The following is a 14,925-nucleotide window of genomic DNA, read 5'->3' as shown; positions in this document are numbered from 1 at the left end:
GAGATACTGCGGGCTCTATCGTTAAACCGGGATGATCAGGGGAAAGCGCGAACGCAGTCCCCCACTACCAGAAATTATGCAGTCGAGTTTCCCGCATTTGGGGAAATCGCAGGGGTCAGCACAGCCGGAGTGCAATGGCTGAGCCTCACCCTGGGAGAACCCCCTTCGTGATCAGGGTATCTCCCCTGCCAGGTAAGTATGAGCTGCCATAGAAGATGGTGGGGGGCGCCACTTCCACACCCCTCGCTAAAGTCGTGGTGGGGGTTTCTGCTCTAACACTTGGCTCTGTGCAGAACAGAAGAAGACTTTGCAATGCATGAATCTTATGAAAACAAAAAAAAAAAAAACAATTCGTAACGCTTTTCTTAGAAGTCAATGCGTGAAATAGGCTAGATTGCGTTTATTCAACCACTGAACATACATTACATCCAAGGCAGGCTGCGAGGCAGCGCAGAACATCAACATCAGCAGCTTGACCGAGGACGCTCTGTGATGGCGTTTAAGCATGCTTTGGAAAAGCAAGAAGGAAAAAAAACCAACCAGAGAAGCGTGAGTGATGAGACCACACGTTTAACATTTAAGACCTCCCAGGGGTGGGGCTTATGCAGATATATTGTCTCTGACGTAGGAGCAACACCTGATGAGGCCGCAAAGAGTCTGGGGCGGTACCCTTTTCCCTAACCATAACGGAGGCGGTTCCTGGCAAAGCATAAAGCGTCATTAACACGAGAGGCTAGGCGGCGCGTGCTTCTGGAAGGGCAAGCCCAGGCGCGAGTTCCCGGGAAAGAGAGGAAAGAAAAGCCAACGGCAGGAGAGGAGGCGGCTGGGCGGCGGTCGCCAGCCTTTCAAGAGCATCAGAAGAGACAGGGCGAAGGAGCTTCCTCCCGGCCTAGGAGGCGCCGAGCGCAGGCTGGGTCGGAAGCGGCAAAGCCAGCCAACCCAGCGGATGAGCAGACGGGGTGAGGCGGGGGAGGCACGCCTCAAGGCGCTAGAGCAGCCCCCTTAGGAGGTAGCGGCAAGGGCCACGCCTGGAGAACCACCAGCTGATACCGGAGATACTGCGGGCTCTATCGTTAAACCGGGATGATCAGGGGAAAGCGCGAACGCAGTCCCCCACTACCAGAAATTATGCAGTCGAGTTTCCCGCATTTGGGGAAATCGCAGGGGTCAGCACAGCCGGAGTGCAATGGCTGAGCCTCACCCTGGGAGAACCCCCTTCGTGATCAGGGTATCTCCCCTGCCAGGTAAGTATGAGCTGCCATAGAAGATGGTGGGGGGCGCCACTTCCACACCCCTCGCTAAAGTCGTGGTGGGGGTTTCTGCTCTAACACTGGGCTCTGTGCAGAACAGCTGCTTGGACAAGGTGCCTGCACACAGGAAATTCCTCATTGTTGCCCTTCAGGGAAAAATCTTCCCGTGTTAAGCTGCGCTTGTAAAATCCAGCATTCCCAGAGTGCTTTGCAGCACAAAAATTTGCACGCGGTAGCACCGCCCATCAGCAGGACCTCGCGGCGGGGAAGGAGCATTTACCCCTTGGCGACCTTAAAGCACGAGCCGGGCAACAGGACTTGGCTATCATTTGATGTTGGCACGTAGAACGTTTCCATTAAAGGCTCATGAAACATAGGCAACATTAAGCCCCTCGCGAGGTGTCTATCCTGTTAAGAGTAGGCCTGCCTCGAAAGCTAGTACGACGGCATAGAAGGAAGGCCCTCGAAAGAGGCCAACAAACACAATTAAGGCTGTATCCGCAGAAAGCACAGCTCAAGGCGTCGCTACGAGAAGTAACCACTCAGCTTGCGCGTTCCCCCTCCTAACCTGCTCTCGCGAAGAAAGGACCAGTCATCAAAAGCAACAAGCAGCCGTTAGCCACGGCGCTTGATACTCGCTTCGCGCTCAGGGGAACGCACGCGAGCTCTTCATCGTGGTTACCGAGCCTGACCACTTCCGAGCGCATTTCTCCGGTCGGGCACTATAGAAATGATCCCTGAAAGTACAGTCTTGACGTCCGCTCTGCGAGGGACACCGTCCCACCTAAAGGCATCGCTATATAGCTTGCAGCGACAAACTAAAGTTAAGACATTCGCACAACTCCGAAAGAGAAGAAGACTTTGCAATGCATGAATCTTATGAAAACAAACAAAAAAAAACCAATTCGTAACGCTTTTCTTAGAAGTCAATGCGTGAAATAGGCTAGATTGCGTTTATTCAACCACTGAACATACATTACATCCAAGGCAGGCTGCGAGGCAGCGCAGAACATCAACATCAGCAGCTTGACCGAGGACGCTCTGTGATGGCGTTTAAGCATGCTTTGGAAAAGCAAGAAGGAAAAAAAACCAACCAGAGAAGCGTGAGTGATGAGACCACACGTTTAACATTTAAGACCTCCCAGGGGTGGGGCTTATGCAGATATATTGTCTCTGACGTAGGAGCAACACCTGATGAGGCCGCAAAGAGTCTGGGGCGGTACCCTTTTCCCTAACCATAACGGAGGCGGTTCCTGGCAAAGCATAAAGCGTCATTAACACGAGAGGCTAGGCGGCGCGTGCTTCTGGAAGGGCAAGCCCAGGCGCGAGTTCCCGGGAAAGAGAGGAAAGAAAAGCCGGCGGCTGGGCGGCGGTCGCCAGCCTTTCAAGAGCATCAGAAGAGACAGGGCGAAGGAGCTTCCTCCCGGCCTAGGAGGCGCCGAGCGCAGGCTGGGTCGGAAGCGGCAAAGCCAGCTAACCCAGCGGATGAGCAGACGGGGTGAGGCGGAGGAGGCACGCCTCAAGGCGCTAGAGCAGCCCCCTTAGGAGGTAGCGGCAAGGGCCACGCCTGGAGAACCACCAGCTGATACCGGAGATACTGCGGGCTCTATCGTTAAACCGGGATGATCAGGGGAAAGCGCGAACGCAGTCCCCCACTACCAGAAATTATGCAGTCGAGTTTCCCGCATTTGGGGAAATCGCAGGGGTCAGCACAGCCGGAGTGCAATGGCTGAGCCTCACCCTGGGAGAACCCCCTTCGTGATCAGGGTATCTCCCCTGCCAGGTAAGTATGAGCTGCCATAGAAGATGGTGGGGGGCGCCACTTCCACACCCCTCGCTAAAGTCGTGGTGGGGGTTTCTGCTCTAACACTTGGCTCTGTGCAGAACAGCTGCTTGGACAAGGTGCCTGCACACAGGAAATTCCTCATTGTTGCCCTTCAGGGAAAAATCTTCCCGTGTTAAGCTGCGCTTGTAAAATCCAGCATTCCCAGAGTGCTTTGCAGCACAAAAATTTGCACGCGGTAGCACCGCCCATCAGCAGGACCTCGCGGCGGGGAAGGAGCATTTACCCCTTGGCGACCTTAAAGCACGAGCCGGGCAACAGGACTTGGCTATCATTTGATGTTGGCACGTAGAACGTTTCCATGAAAGGCTCATGAAACATAGGCAACATTAAGCCCCTCGCGAGGTGTCTATCCTGTTAAGAGTAGGCCTGCCTCGAAAGCTAGTACGACGGCATAGAAGGAAGGCCCTCGAAAGAGGCCAACAAACACAATTAAGGCTGTATCCGCAGAAAGCACAGCTCAACGCGTCGCTACGAGAAGTAACCACTCAGCTTGCGCGTTCCCCCTCCTAACCTGCTCTCGCGAAGAAAGGACCAGTCATCAAAAGCAACAAGCAGCCGTTAGCCACGGCGCTTGATACTCGCTTCGCGCTCAGGGGAACGCACGCGAGCTCTTCATCGTGGTTACCGAGCCTGACCACTTCCGAGCACATTTCTCCGGTCGGGCACTATAGAAATGATCCCTGAAAGTACAGTCTTGACGTCCGCTCTGCGAGGGACACCGTCCCACCTAAAGGCATCGCTATATAGCTTGCAGCGACAAACTAAAGTTAAGACATTCGCACAACTCCGAAAGAGAAGAAGACTTTGCAATGCATGAATCTTATGAAAACAAACAAAAAAAAACCAATTCGTAACGCTTTTCTTAGAAGTCAATGCGTGAAATAGGCTAGATTGCGTTTATTCAACCACTGAACATACATTACATCCAAGGCAGGCTGCGAGGCAGCGCAGAACATCAACATCAGCAGCTTGACCGAGGACGCTCTGTGATGGCGTTTAAGCATGCTTTGGAAAAGCAAGAAGGAAAAAAAACCAACCAGAGAAGCGTGAGTGATGAGACCACACGTTTAACATTTAAGACCTCCCAGGGGTGGGGCTTATGCAGATATATTGTCTCTGACGTAGGAGCAACACCTGATGAGGCCGCAAAGAGTCTGGGGCGGTACCCTTTTCCCTAACCATAACGGAGGCGGTTCCTGGCAAAGCATAAAGCGTCATTAACACGAGAGGCTAGGCGGCGCGTGCTTCTGGAAGGGCAAGCCCAGGTGCGAGTTCCCGGGAAAGAGGAAAGAAAAGCCAACGGCAGGAGAGGAGGCGGCTGGGCGGCGGTCGCCAGCCTTTCAAGAGCATCAGAAGAGACAGGGCGAAGGAGCTTCCTCCCGGGCTAGGAGGCGCCGAGCGCAGGCTGGGTCGGAAGCGGCAAAGCCAGCTAACCCAGCGGATGAGCAGACGGGGTGAGGCGGAGGAGGCGCGCCTCAAGGCGCTAGAGCAGCCCCCTTAGGAGGTAGCGGCAAGGGCCACGCCTGGAGAACCACCAGCTGATACCGGAGATACTGCGGGCTCTATCGTTAAACCGGGATGATCAGGGGAAAGCGCGAACGCAGTCCCCCACTACCAGAAATTATGCAGTCGAGTTTCCCGCATTTGGGGAAATCGCAGGGGTCAGCACAGCCGGAGTGCAATGGCTGAGCCTCACCCTGGGAGAACCCCCTTCGTGATCAGGGTATCTCCCCTGCCAGGTAAGTATGAGCTGCCATAGAAGATGGTGGGGGGCGCCACTTCCACACCCCTCGCTAAAGTCGTGGTGGGGGTTTCTGCTCTAACACTTGGCTCTGTGCAGAACAGCTGCTTGGACAAGGTGCCTGCACACAGGAAATTCCTCATTGTTGCCCTTCAGGGAAAAATCTTCCCGTGTTAAGCTGCGCTTGTAAAATCCAGCATTCCCAGAGTGCTTTGCAGCACAAAAATTTGCACGCGGTAGCACCGCCCATCAGCAGGACCTCGCGGCGGGGAAGGAGCATTTACCCCTTGGCGACCTTAAAGCACGAGCCGGGCAACAGGACTTGGCTATCATTTGATGTTGGCACGTAGAACGTTTCCATGAAAGGCTCATGAAACATAGGCAACATTAAGCCCCTCGCGAGGTGTCTATCCTGTTAAGAGTAGGCCTGCCTCGAAAGCTAGTACGACGGCATAGAAGTAAGGCCCTCGAAAGAGGCCAACAAACACAATTAAGGCTGTATCCGCAGAAAGCACAGCTCAACGCGTCGCTACGAGAAGTAACCACTCAGCTTGCGCGTTCCCCCTCCTAACCTGCTCTCGCGAAGAAAGGACCAGTCATCAAAAGCAACAAGCAGCCGTTAGCCACGGCGCTTGATACTCGCTTCGCGCTCAGGGGAACGCACGCGAGCTCTTCATCGTGGTTACCGAGCCTGACCACTTCCGAGCACATTTCTCCGGTCGGGCACTATAGAAATGATCCCTGAAAGTACAGTCTTGACGTCCGCTCTGCGAGGGACACCGTCCCACCTAAAGGCATCGCTATATAGCTTGCAGCGACAAACTAAAGTTAAGACATTCGCACAACTCCGAAAGAGAAGAAGACTTTGCAATGCATGAATCTTATGAAAACAAACAAAAAAAAACCAATTCGTAACGCTTTTCTTAGAAGTCAATGCGTGAAATAGGCTAGATTGCGTTTATTCAACCACTGAACATACATTACATCCAAGGCAGGCTGCGAGGCAGCGCAGAACATCAACATCAGCAGCTTGACCGAGGACGCTCTGTGATGGCGTTTAAGCATGCTTTGGAAAAGCAAGAAGGAAAAAAAACCAACCAGAGAAGCGTGAGTGATGAGACCACACGTTTAACATTTAAGACCTCCCAGGGGTGGGGCTTATGCAGATATATTGTCTCTGACGTAGGAGCAACACCTGATGAGGCCGCAAAGAGTCTGGGGCGGTACCCTTTTCCCTAACCATAACGGAGGCGGTTCCTGGCAAAGCATAAAGCGTCATTAACACGAGAGGCTAGGCGGCGCGTGCTTCTGGAAGGGCAAGCCCAGGCGCGAGTTCCCGGGAAAGAGAGGAAAGAAAAGCCGGCGGCTGGGCGGCGGTCGCCAGCCTTTCAAGAGCATCAGAAGAGACAGGGCGAAGGAGCTTCCTCCCGGCCTAGGAGGCGCCGAGCGCAGGCTGGGTCGGAAGCGGCAAAGCCAGCTAACCCAGCGGATGAGCAGACGGGGTGAGGCGGAGGAGGCACGCCTCAAGGCGCTAGAGCAGCCCCCTTAGGAGGTAGCGGCAAGGGCCACGCCTGGAGAACCACCAGCTGATACCGGAGATACTGCGGGCTCTATCGTTAAACCGGGATGATCAGGGGAAAGCGCGAACGCAGTCCCCCACTACCAGAAATTATGCGGTCGAGTTTCCCGCATTTGGGGAAATCGCAGGGGTCAGCACAGCCGGAGTGCAATGGCTGAGCCTCACCCTGGGAGAACCCCCTTCGTGATCAGGGTATCTCCCCTGCCAGGTAAGTATGAGCTGCCATAGAAGATGGTGGGGGGCGCCACTTCCACACCCCTCGCTAAAGTCGTGGTGGGGGTTTCTGCTCTAACACTTGGCTCTGTGCAGAACAGCTGCTTGGACAAGGTGCCTGCACACAGGAAATTCCTCATTGTTGCCCTTCAGGGAAAAATCTTCCCATGTTAAGCTGCGCTTGTAAAATCCAGCATTCCCAGAGTGCTTTGCAGCACAAAAATTTGCACGCGGTAGCACTGCCCATCAGCAGGACCTCGCGGCGGGGAAGGAGCATTTACCCCTTGGCGACCTTAAAGCACGAGCCGGGCAACAGGACTTGGCTATCATTTGATGTTGGCACGTAGAACGTTTCCATGAAAGGCTCATGAAACATAGGCAACATTAAGCCCCTCGCGAGGTGTCTATCCTGTTAAGAGTAGGCCTGCCTCGAAAGCTAGTACGACGGCATAGAAGTAAGGCCCTCGAAAGAGGCCAACAAACACAATTAAGGCTGTATCCGCAGAAAGCACAGCTCAACGCGTCGCTACGAGAAGTAACCACTCAGCTTGCGCGTTCCCCCTCCTAACCTGCTCTCGCGAAGAAAGGACCAGTCATCAAAAGCAACAAGCAGCCGTTAGCCACGGCGCTTGATACTCGCTTCGCGCTCAGGGGAACGCACGCGAGCTCTTCATCGTGGTTACCGAGCCTGACCACTTCCGAGCACATTTCTCCGGTCGGGCACTATAGAAATGATCCCTGAAAGTACAGTCTTGACGTCCGCTCTGCGAGGGACACCTAAAGGCATCGCTATATAGCTTGCAGCGACAAACTAAAGTTAAGACATTCGCACAACTCCGAAAGAGAAGAAGACTTTGCAATGCATGAATCTTATGAAAACAAACAAAAAAAAACCAATTCGTAACGCTTTTCTTAGAAGTCAATGCGTGAAATAGGCTAGATTGCGTTTATTCAACCACTGAACATACATTACATCCAAGGCAGGCTGCGAGGCAGCGCAGAACATCAACATCAGCAGCTTGACCGAGGACGCTCTGTGATGGCGTTTAAGCATGCTTTGGAAAAGCAAGAAGGAAAAAAAACCAACCAGAGAAGCGTGAGTGATGAGACCACACGTTTAACATTTAAGACCTCCCAGGGGTGGGGCTTATGCAGATATATTGTCTCTGACGTAGGAGCAACACCTGATGAGGCCGCAAAGAGTCTGGGGCGGTACCCTTTTCCCTAACCATAACGGAGGCGGTTCCTGGCAAAGCATAAAGCGTCATTAACACGAGAGGCTAGGCGGCGCGTGCTTCTGGAAGGGCAAGCCCAGGTGCGAGTTCCCGGGAAAGAGAGGAAAGAAAAGCCAACGGCAGGAGAGGAGGCGGCTGGGCGGCGGTCGCCAGCCTTTCAAGAGCATCAGAAGAGACAGGGCGAAGGAGCTTCCTCCCGGGCTAGGAGGCGCCGAGCGCAGGCTGGGTCGGAAGCGGCAAAGCCAGCTAACCCAGCGGATGAGCAGACGGGGTGAGGCGGGGGAGGCGCGCCTCAAGGCGCTAGAGCAGCCCCCTTAGGAGGTAGCGGCAAGGGCCACGCCTGGAGAACCACCAGCTGATACCGGAGATACTGCGGGCTCTATCGTTAAACCGGGATGATCAGGGGAAAGCGCGAACGCAGTCCCCCACTACCAGAAATTATGCAGTCGAGTTTCCCGCATTTGGGGAAATCGCAGGGGTCAGCACAGCCGGAGTGCAATGGCTGAGCCTCACCCTGGGAGAACCCCCTTCGTGATCAGGGTATCTCCCCTGCCAGGTAAGTATGAGCTGCCATAGAAGATGGTGGGGGGCGCCACTTCCACACCCCTCGCTAAAGTCGTGGTGGGGGTTTCTGCTCTAACACTGGGCTCTGTGCAGAACAGCTGCTTGGACAAGGTGCCTGCACACAGGAAATTCCTCATTGTTGCCCTTCAGGGAAAAATCTTCCCGTGTTAAGCTGCGCTTGTAAAATCCAGCATTCCCAGAGTGCTTTGCAGCACAAAAATTTGCACGCGGTAGCACCGCCCATCAGCAGGACCTCGCGGCGGGGAAGGAGCATTTACCCCTTGGCGACCTTAAAGCACGAGCCGGGCAACAGGACTTGGCTATCATTTGATGTTGGCACGTAGAACGTTTCCATTAAAGGCTCATGAAACATAGGCAACATTAAGCCCCTCGCGAGGTGTCTATCCTGTTAAGAGTAGGCCTGCCTCGAAAGCTAGTACGACGGCATAGAAGGAAGGCCCTCGAAAGAGGCCAACAAACACAATTAAGGCTGTATCCGCAGAAAGCACAGCTCAACGCGTCGCTACGAGAAGTAACCACTCAGCTTGCGCGTTCCCCCTCCTAACCTGCTCTCGCGAAGAAAGGACCAGTCATCAAAAGCAACAAGCAGCCGTTAGCCACGGCGCTTGATACTCGCTTCGCGCTCAGGGGAACGCACGCGAGCTCTTCATCGTGGTTACCGAGCCTGACCACTTCCGAGCACATTTCTCCGGTCGGGCACTATAGAAATGATCCCTGAAAGTACAGTCTTGACGTCCATCTAAAGGCATCGCTATATAGCTTGCAGCGACAAACTAAAGTTAAGACATTCGCACAACTCCGAAAGAGAAGAAGACTTTGCAATGCATGAATCTTATGAAAACAAACAAAAAAAAACCAATTCGTAACGCTTTTCTTAGAAGTCAATGCGTGAAATAGGCTAGATTGCGTTTATTCAACCACTGAACATACATTACATCCAAGGCAGGCTGCGAGGCAGCGCAGAACATCAACATCAGCAGCTTGACCGAGGACGCTCTGTGATGGCGTTTAAGCATGCTTTGGAAAAGCAAGAAGGAAAAAAAACCAACCAGAGAAGCGTGAGTGATGAGACCACACGTTTAACATTTAAGACCTCCCAGGGGTGGGGCTTATGCAGATATATTGTCTCTGACGTAGGAGCAACACCTGATGAGGCCGCAAAGAGTCTGGGGCGGTACCCTTTTCCCTAACCATAACGGAGGCGGTTCCTGGCAAAGCATAAAGCGTCATTAACACGAGAGGCTAGGCGGCGCGTGCTTCTGGAAGGGCAAGCCCAGGTGCGAGTTCCCGGGAAAGAGGAAAGAAAAGCCAACGGCAGGAGAGGAGGCGGCTGGGCGGCGGTCGCCAGCCTTTCAAGAGCATCAGAAGAGACAGGGCGAAGGAGCTTCCTCCCGGGCTAGGAGGCGCCGAGCGCAGGCTGGGTCGGAAGCGGCAAAGCCAGCTAACCCAGCGGATGAGCAGACGGGGTGAGGCGGAGGAGGCGCGCCTCAAGGCGCTAGAGCAGCCCCCTTAGGAGGTAGCGGCAAGGGCCACGCCTGGAGAACCACCAGCTGATACCGGAGATACTGCGGGCTCTATCGTTAAACCGGGATGATCAGGGGAAAGCGCGAACGCAGTCCCCCACTACCAGAAATTATGCAGTCGAGTTTCCCGCATTTGGGGAAATCGCAGGGGTCAGCACAGCCGGAGTGCAATGGCTGAGCCTCACCCTGTGAGAACCCCCTTCGTGATCAGGGTATCTCCCCTGCCAGGTAAGTATGAGCTGCCATAGAAGATGGTGGGGGGCGCCACTTCCACACCCCTCGCTAAAGTCGTGGTGGGGGTTTCTGCTCTAACACTTGGCTCTGTGCAGAACAGCTGCTTGGACAAGGTGCCTGCACACAGGAAATTCCTCATTGTTGCCCTTCAGGGAAAAATCTTCCCGTGTTAAGCTGCGCTTGTAAAATCCAGCATTCCCAGAGTGCTTTGCAGCACAAAAATTTGCACGCGGTAGCACCGCCCATCAGCAGGACCTCGCGGCGGGGAAGGAGCATTTACCCCTTGGCGACCTTAAAGCACGAGCCGGGCAACAGGACTTGGCTATCATTTGATGTTGGCACGTAGAACGTTTCCATGAAAGGCTCATGAAACATAGGCAACATTAAGCCCCTCGCGAGGTGTCTATCCTGTTAAGAGTAGGCCTGCCTCGAAAGCTAGTACGACGGCATAGAAGGAAGGCCCTCGAAAGAGGCCAACAAACACAATTAAGGCTGTATCCGCAGAAAGCACAGCTCAACGCGTCGCTACGAGAAGTAACCACTCAGCTTGCGCGTTCCCCCTCCTAACCTGCTCTCGCGAAGAAAGGACCAGTCATCAAAAGCAACAAGCAGCCGTTAGCCACGGCGCTTGATACTCGCTTCGCGCTCAGGGGAACGCACGCGAGCTCTTCATCGTGGTTACCGAGCCTGACCACTTCCGAGCACATTTCTCCGGTCGGGCACTATAGAAATGATCCCTGAAAGTACAGTCTTGACGTCCGCTCTGCGAGGGACACCGTCCCACCTAAAGGCATCGCTATATAGCTTGCAGCGACAAACTAAAGTTAAGACATTCGCACAACTCCGAAAGAGAAGAAGACTTTGCAATGCATGAATCTTATGAAAACAAACAAAAAAAAAACAATTCGTAACGCTTTTCTTAGAAGTCAATGCGTGAAATAGGCTAGATTGCGTTTATTCAACCACTGAACATACATTACATCCAAGGCAGGCTGCGAGGCAGCGCAGAACATCAACATCAGCAGCTTGACCGAGGACGCTCTGTGATGGCGTTTAAGCATGCTTTGGAAAAGCAAGAAGGAAAAAAAACCAACCAGAGAAGCGTGAGTGATGAGACCACACGTTTAACATTTAAGACCTCCCAGGGGTGGGGCTTATGCAGATATATTGTCTCTGACGTAGGAGCAACACCTGATGAGGCCGCAAAGAGTCTGGGGCGGTACCCTTTTCCCTAACCATAACGGAGGCGGTTCCTGGCAAAGCATAAAGCGTCATTAACACGAGAGGCTAGGCGGCGCGTGCTTCTGGAAGGGCAAGCCCAGGTGCGAGTTCCCGGGAAAGAGAGGAAAGAAAAGCCAACGGCAGGAGAGGAGGCGGCTGGGCGGCGGTCGCCAGCCTTTCAAGAGCATCAGAAGAGACAGGGCGAAGGAGCTTCCTCCCGGCCTAGGAGGCGCCAAGCGCAGGCTGGGTCGGAAGCGGCAAAGCCAGCTAACCCAGCGGATGAGCAGACGGGGTGAGGCGGAGGAGGCACGCCTCAAGGCGCTAGAGCAGCCCCCTTAGGAGGTAGCGGCAAGGGCCACGCCTGGAGAACCACCAGCTGATACCGGCGATACTGCGGGCTCTATCGTTAAACCGGGATGATCAGGGGAAAGCGCGAACGCAGTCCCCCACTACCAGAAATTATGCAGTCGAGTTTCCCGCATTTGGGGAAATCGCAGGGGTCAGCACAGCCGGAGTGCAATGGCTGAGCCTCACCCTGGGAGAACCCCCTTCGTGATCAGGGTATCTCCCCTGCCAGGTAAGTATGAGCTGCCATAGAAGATGGTGGGGGGCGCCACTTCCACACCCCTCGCTAAAGTCGTGGTGGGGGTTTCTGCTCTAACACTTGGCTCTGTGCAGAACAGCTGCTTGGACAAGGTGCCTGCACACAGGAAATTCCTCATTGTTGCCCTTCAGGGAAAAATCTTCCCGTGTTAAGCTGCGCTTGTAAAATCCAGCATTCCCAGAGTGCTTTGCAGCACAAAAATTTGCACGCGGTAGCACCGCCCATCAGCAGGACCTCGCGGCGGGGAAGGAGCATTTACCCCTTGGCGACCTTAAAGCACGAGCCGGGCAACAGGACTTGGCTATCATTTGATGTTGGCACGTAGAACGTTTCCATGAAAGGCTCATGAAACATAGGCAACATTAAGCCCCTCGCGAGGTGTCTATCCTGTTAAGAGTAGGCCTGCCTCGAAAGCTAGTACGACGGCATAGAAGTAAGGCCCTCGAAAGAGGCCAACAAACACAATTAAGGCTGTATCCGCAGAAAGCACAGCTCAACGCGTCGCTACGAGAAGTAACCACTCAGCTTGCGCGTTCCCCCTCCTAACCTGCTCTCGCGAAGAAAGGACCAGTCATCAAAAGCAACAAGCAGCCGTTAGCCACGGCGCTTGATACTCGCTTCGCGCTCAGGGGAACGCACGCGAGCTCTTCATCGTGGTTACCGAGCCTGACCACTTCCGAGCACATTTCTCCGGTCGGGCACTATAGAAATGATCCCTGAAAGTACAGTCTTGACGTCCGCTCTGCGAGGGACACCGTCCCACCTAAAGGCATCGCTATATAGCTTGCAGCGACAAACTAAAGTTAAGACATTCGCACAACTCCGAAAGAGAAGAAGACTTTGCAATGCATGAATCTTATGAAAACAAACAAAAAAAAACCAATTCGTAACGCTTTTCTTAGAAGTCAATGCGTGAAATAGGCTAGATTGCGTTTATTCAACCACTGAACATACATTACATCCAAGGCAGGCTGCGAGGCAGCGCAGAACATCAACATCAGCAGCTTGACCGAGGACGCTCTGTGATGGCGTTTAAGCATGCTTTGGAAAAGCAAGAAGGAAAAAAAACCAACCAGAGAAGCGTGAGTGATGAGACCACACGTTTAACATTTAAGACCTCCCAGGGGTGGGGCTTATGCAGATATATTGTCTCTGACGTAGGAGCAACACCTGATGAGGCCGCAAAGAGTCTGGGGCGGTACCCTTTTCCCTAACCATAACGGAGGCGGTTCCTGGCAAAGCATAAAGCGTCATTAACACGAGAGGCTAGGCGGCGCGTGCTTCTGGAAGGGCAAGCCCAGGCGCGAGTTCCCGGGAAAGAGAGGAAAGAAAAGCCGGCGGCTGGGCGGCGGTCGCCAGCCTTTCAAGAGCATCAGAAGAGACAGGGCGAAGGAGCTTCCTCCCGGCCTAGGAGGCGCCGAGCGCAGGCTGGGTCGGAAGCGGCAAAGCCAGCTAACCCAGCGGATGAGCAGACGGGGTGAGGCGGAGGAGGCACGCCTCAAGGCGCTAGAGCAGCCCCCTTAGGAGGTAGCGGCAAGGGCCACGCCTGGAGAACCACCAGCTGATACCGGAGATACTGCGGGCTCTATCGTTAAACCGGGATGATCAGGGGAAAGCGCGAACGCAGTCCCCCACTACCAGAAATTATGCGGTCGAGTTTCCCGCATTTGGGGAAATCGCAGGGGTCAGCACAGCCGGAGTGCAATGGCTGAGCCTCACCCTGGGAGAACCCCCTTCGTGATCAGGGTATCTCCCCTGCCAGGTAAGTATGAGCTGCCATAGAAGATGGTGGGGGGCGCCACTTCCACACCCCTCGCTAAAGTCGTGGTGGGGGTTTCTGCTCTAACACTTGGCTCTGTGCAGAACAGCTGCTTGGACAAGGTGCCTGCACACAGGAAATTCCTCATTGTTGCCCTTCAGGGAAAAATCTTCCCATGTTAAGCTGCGCTTGTAAAATCCAGCATTCCCAGAGTGCTTTGCAGCACAAAAATTTGCACGCGGTAGCACTGCCCATCAGCAGGACCTCGCGGCGGGGAAGGAGCATTTACCCCTTGGCGACCTTAAAGCACGAACCGGGCAACAGGACTTGGCTATCATTTGATGTTGGCACGTAGAACGTTTCCATGAAAGGCTCATGAAACATAGGCAACATTAAGCCCCTCGCGAGGTGTCTATCCTGTTAAGAGTAGGCCTGCCTCGAAAGCTAGTACGACGGCATAGAAGTAAGGCCCTCGAAAGAGGCCAACAAACACAATTAAGGCTGTATCCGCAGAAAGCACAGCTCAACGCGTCGCTACGAGAAGTAACCACTCAGCTTGCGCGTTCCCCCTCCTAACCTGCTCTCGCGAAGAAAGGACCAGTCATCAAAAGCAACAAGCAGCCGTTAGCCACGGCGCTTGATACTCGCTTCGCGCTCAGGGGAACGCACGCGAGCTCTTCATCGTGGTTACCGAGCCTGACCACTTCCGAGCACATTTCTCCGGTCGGGCACTATAGAAATGATCCCTGAAAGTACAGTCTTGACGTCCGCTCTGCGAGGGACACCTAAAGGCATCGCTATATAGCTTGCAGCGACAAACTAAAGTTAAGACATTCGCACAACTCCGAAAGAGAAGAAGACTTTGCAATGCATGAATCTTATGAAAACAAACAAAAAAAAACCAATTCGTAACGCTTTTCTTAGAAGTCAATGCGTGAAATAGGCTAGATTGCGTTTATTCAACCACTGAACATACATTACATCCAAGGCAGGCTGCGAGGCAGCGCAGAACATCAACATCAGCAGCTTGACCGAGGACGCTCTGTGATGGCGTTTAAGCATGCTTTGGAAAAGCAAGAAGGAAAAAAAACCAACCAGAGAAGCGTGAGTGATGAGACCACACGTTTAACATTTA

The 14,925-nt window shown here is 53.8% G+C and overlaps 17 non-coding genes across 17 annotated transcripts; all 17 read right to left on the bottom strand.

The window, feature by feature from the left end:
- Positions 1-36: 36 nt before the first annotated feature.
- LOC149279992 (U1 spliceosomal RNA) lies at positions 37-200 on the bottom strand. Its single transcript, XR_016278256.1, has one exon. It is a non-coding gene; the product is annotated as a U1 spliceosomal RNA (small nuclear RNA).
- Positions 201-1,088: 888 nt separating this feature from the next.
- Positions 1,089-1,252, bottom strand: LOC149279991 (U1 spliceosomal RNA). The gene has a single exon (XR_016278255.1). It is a non-coding gene; the product is annotated as a U1 spliceosomal RNA (small nuclear RNA).
- Positions 1,253-1,787: 535 nt separating this feature from the next.
- Positions 1,788-2,003, bottom strand: LOC149279990 (small nucleolar RNA U3). Its single transcript, XR_016278486.1, has one exon. It is a non-coding gene; the product is annotated as a small nucleolar RNA U3 (small nucleolar RNA).
- An 874-nt stretch (positions 2,004-2,877) lies between these two features.
- LOC149279989 (U1 spliceosomal RNA) lies at positions 2,878-3,041 on the bottom strand. The gene has a single exon (XR_016278544.1). It is a non-coding gene; the product is annotated as a U1 spliceosomal RNA (small nuclear RNA).
- Positions 3,042-3,576: 535 nt separating this feature from the next.
- Positions 3,577-3,792, bottom strand: LOC149279988 (small nucleolar RNA U3). Its single transcript, XR_016278417.1, has one exon. It is a non-coding gene; the product is annotated as a small nucleolar RNA U3 (small nucleolar RNA).
- An 887-nt stretch (positions 3,793-4,679) lies between these two features.
- LOC149279987 (U1 spliceosomal RNA) lies at positions 4,680-4,843 on the bottom strand. Its single transcript, XR_016278543.1, has one exon. It is a non-coding gene; the product is annotated as a U1 spliceosomal RNA (small nuclear RNA).
- Positions 4,844-5,378: 535 nt separating this feature from the next.
- On the bottom strand, positions 5,379-5,594 carry LOC149279986 (small nucleolar RNA U3). Its single transcript, XR_016278416.1, has one exon. It is a non-coding gene; the product is annotated as a small nucleolar RNA U3 (small nucleolar RNA).
- Positions 5,595-6,468: 874 nt separating this feature from the next.
- On the bottom strand, positions 6,469-6,632 carry LOC149279985 (U1 spliceosomal RNA). Its single transcript, XR_016278347.1, has one exon. It is a non-coding gene; the product is annotated as a U1 spliceosomal RNA (small nuclear RNA).
- Positions 6,633-7,167: 535 nt separating this feature from the next.
- On the bottom strand, positions 7,168-7,383 carry LOC149279984 (small nucleolar RNA U3). The gene has a single exon (XR_016278415.1). It is a non-coding gene; the product is annotated as a small nucleolar RNA U3 (small nucleolar RNA).
- Positions 7,384-8,264: 881 nt separating this feature from the next.
- Positions 8,265-8,428, bottom strand: LOC149279983 (U1 spliceosomal RNA). The gene has a single exon (XR_016278542.1). It is a non-coding gene; the product is annotated as a U1 spliceosomal RNA (small nuclear RNA).
- Positions 8,429-8,963: 535 nt separating this feature from the next.
- LOC149279982 (small nucleolar RNA U3) lies at positions 8,964-9,179 on the bottom strand. The gene has a single exon (XR_016278413.1). It is a non-coding gene; the product is annotated as a small nucleolar RNA U3 (small nucleolar RNA).
- Positions 9,180-10,044: 865 nt separating this feature from the next.
- LOC149279981 (U1 spliceosomal RNA) lies at positions 10,045-10,208 on the bottom strand. Its single transcript, XR_016278351.1, has one exon. It is a non-coding gene; the product is annotated as a U1 spliceosomal RNA (small nuclear RNA).
- A 535-nt stretch (positions 10,209-10,743) lies between these two features.
- On the bottom strand, positions 10,744-10,959 carry LOC149279980 (small nucleolar RNA U3). Its single transcript, XR_016278412.1, has one exon. It is a non-coding gene; the product is annotated as a small nucleolar RNA U3 (small nucleolar RNA).
- An 889-nt stretch (positions 10,960-11,848) lies between these two features.
- On the bottom strand, positions 11,849-12,012 carry LOC149279979 (U1 spliceosomal RNA). The gene has a single exon (XR_016278541.1). It is a non-coding gene; the product is annotated as a U1 spliceosomal RNA (small nuclear RNA).
- Positions 12,013-12,547: 535 nt separating this feature from the next.
- LOC149279978 (small nucleolar RNA U3) lies at positions 12,548-12,763 on the bottom strand. The gene has a single exon (XR_016278411.1). It is a non-coding gene; the product is annotated as a small nucleolar RNA U3 (small nucleolar RNA).
- Positions 12,764-13,637: 874 nt separating this feature from the next.
- LOC149279977 (U1 spliceosomal RNA) lies at positions 13,638-13,801 on the bottom strand. Its single transcript, XR_016278346.1, has one exon. It is a non-coding gene; the product is annotated as a U1 spliceosomal RNA (small nuclear RNA).
- Positions 13,802-14,336: 535 nt separating this feature from the next.
- Positions 14,337-14,552, bottom strand: LOC149279976 (small nucleolar RNA U3). Its single transcript, XR_016278410.1, has one exon. It is a non-coding gene; the product is annotated as a small nucleolar RNA U3 (small nucleolar RNA).
- Between the last annotated feature and the right edge of the window lie 373 nt (positions 14,553-14,925).

The sequence above is a fragment of the Sceloporus occidentalis genome, unplaced genomic scaffold, assembly GCF_023333645.1.
Source record: "Sceloporus occidentalis isolate IW3139 unplaced genomic scaffold, rSceOcc1.0.p SCAF_160, whole genome shotgun sequence".
In the NCBI taxonomy this organism is placed as follows: Eukaryota; Metazoa; Chordata; class Lepidosauria; order Squamata; family Phrynosomatidae; genus Sceloporus; species Sceloporus occidentalis.
Note: the sequence above shows the minus strand (reverse complement) of the source record. Positions and strands in the feature narration are given on the sequence as shown.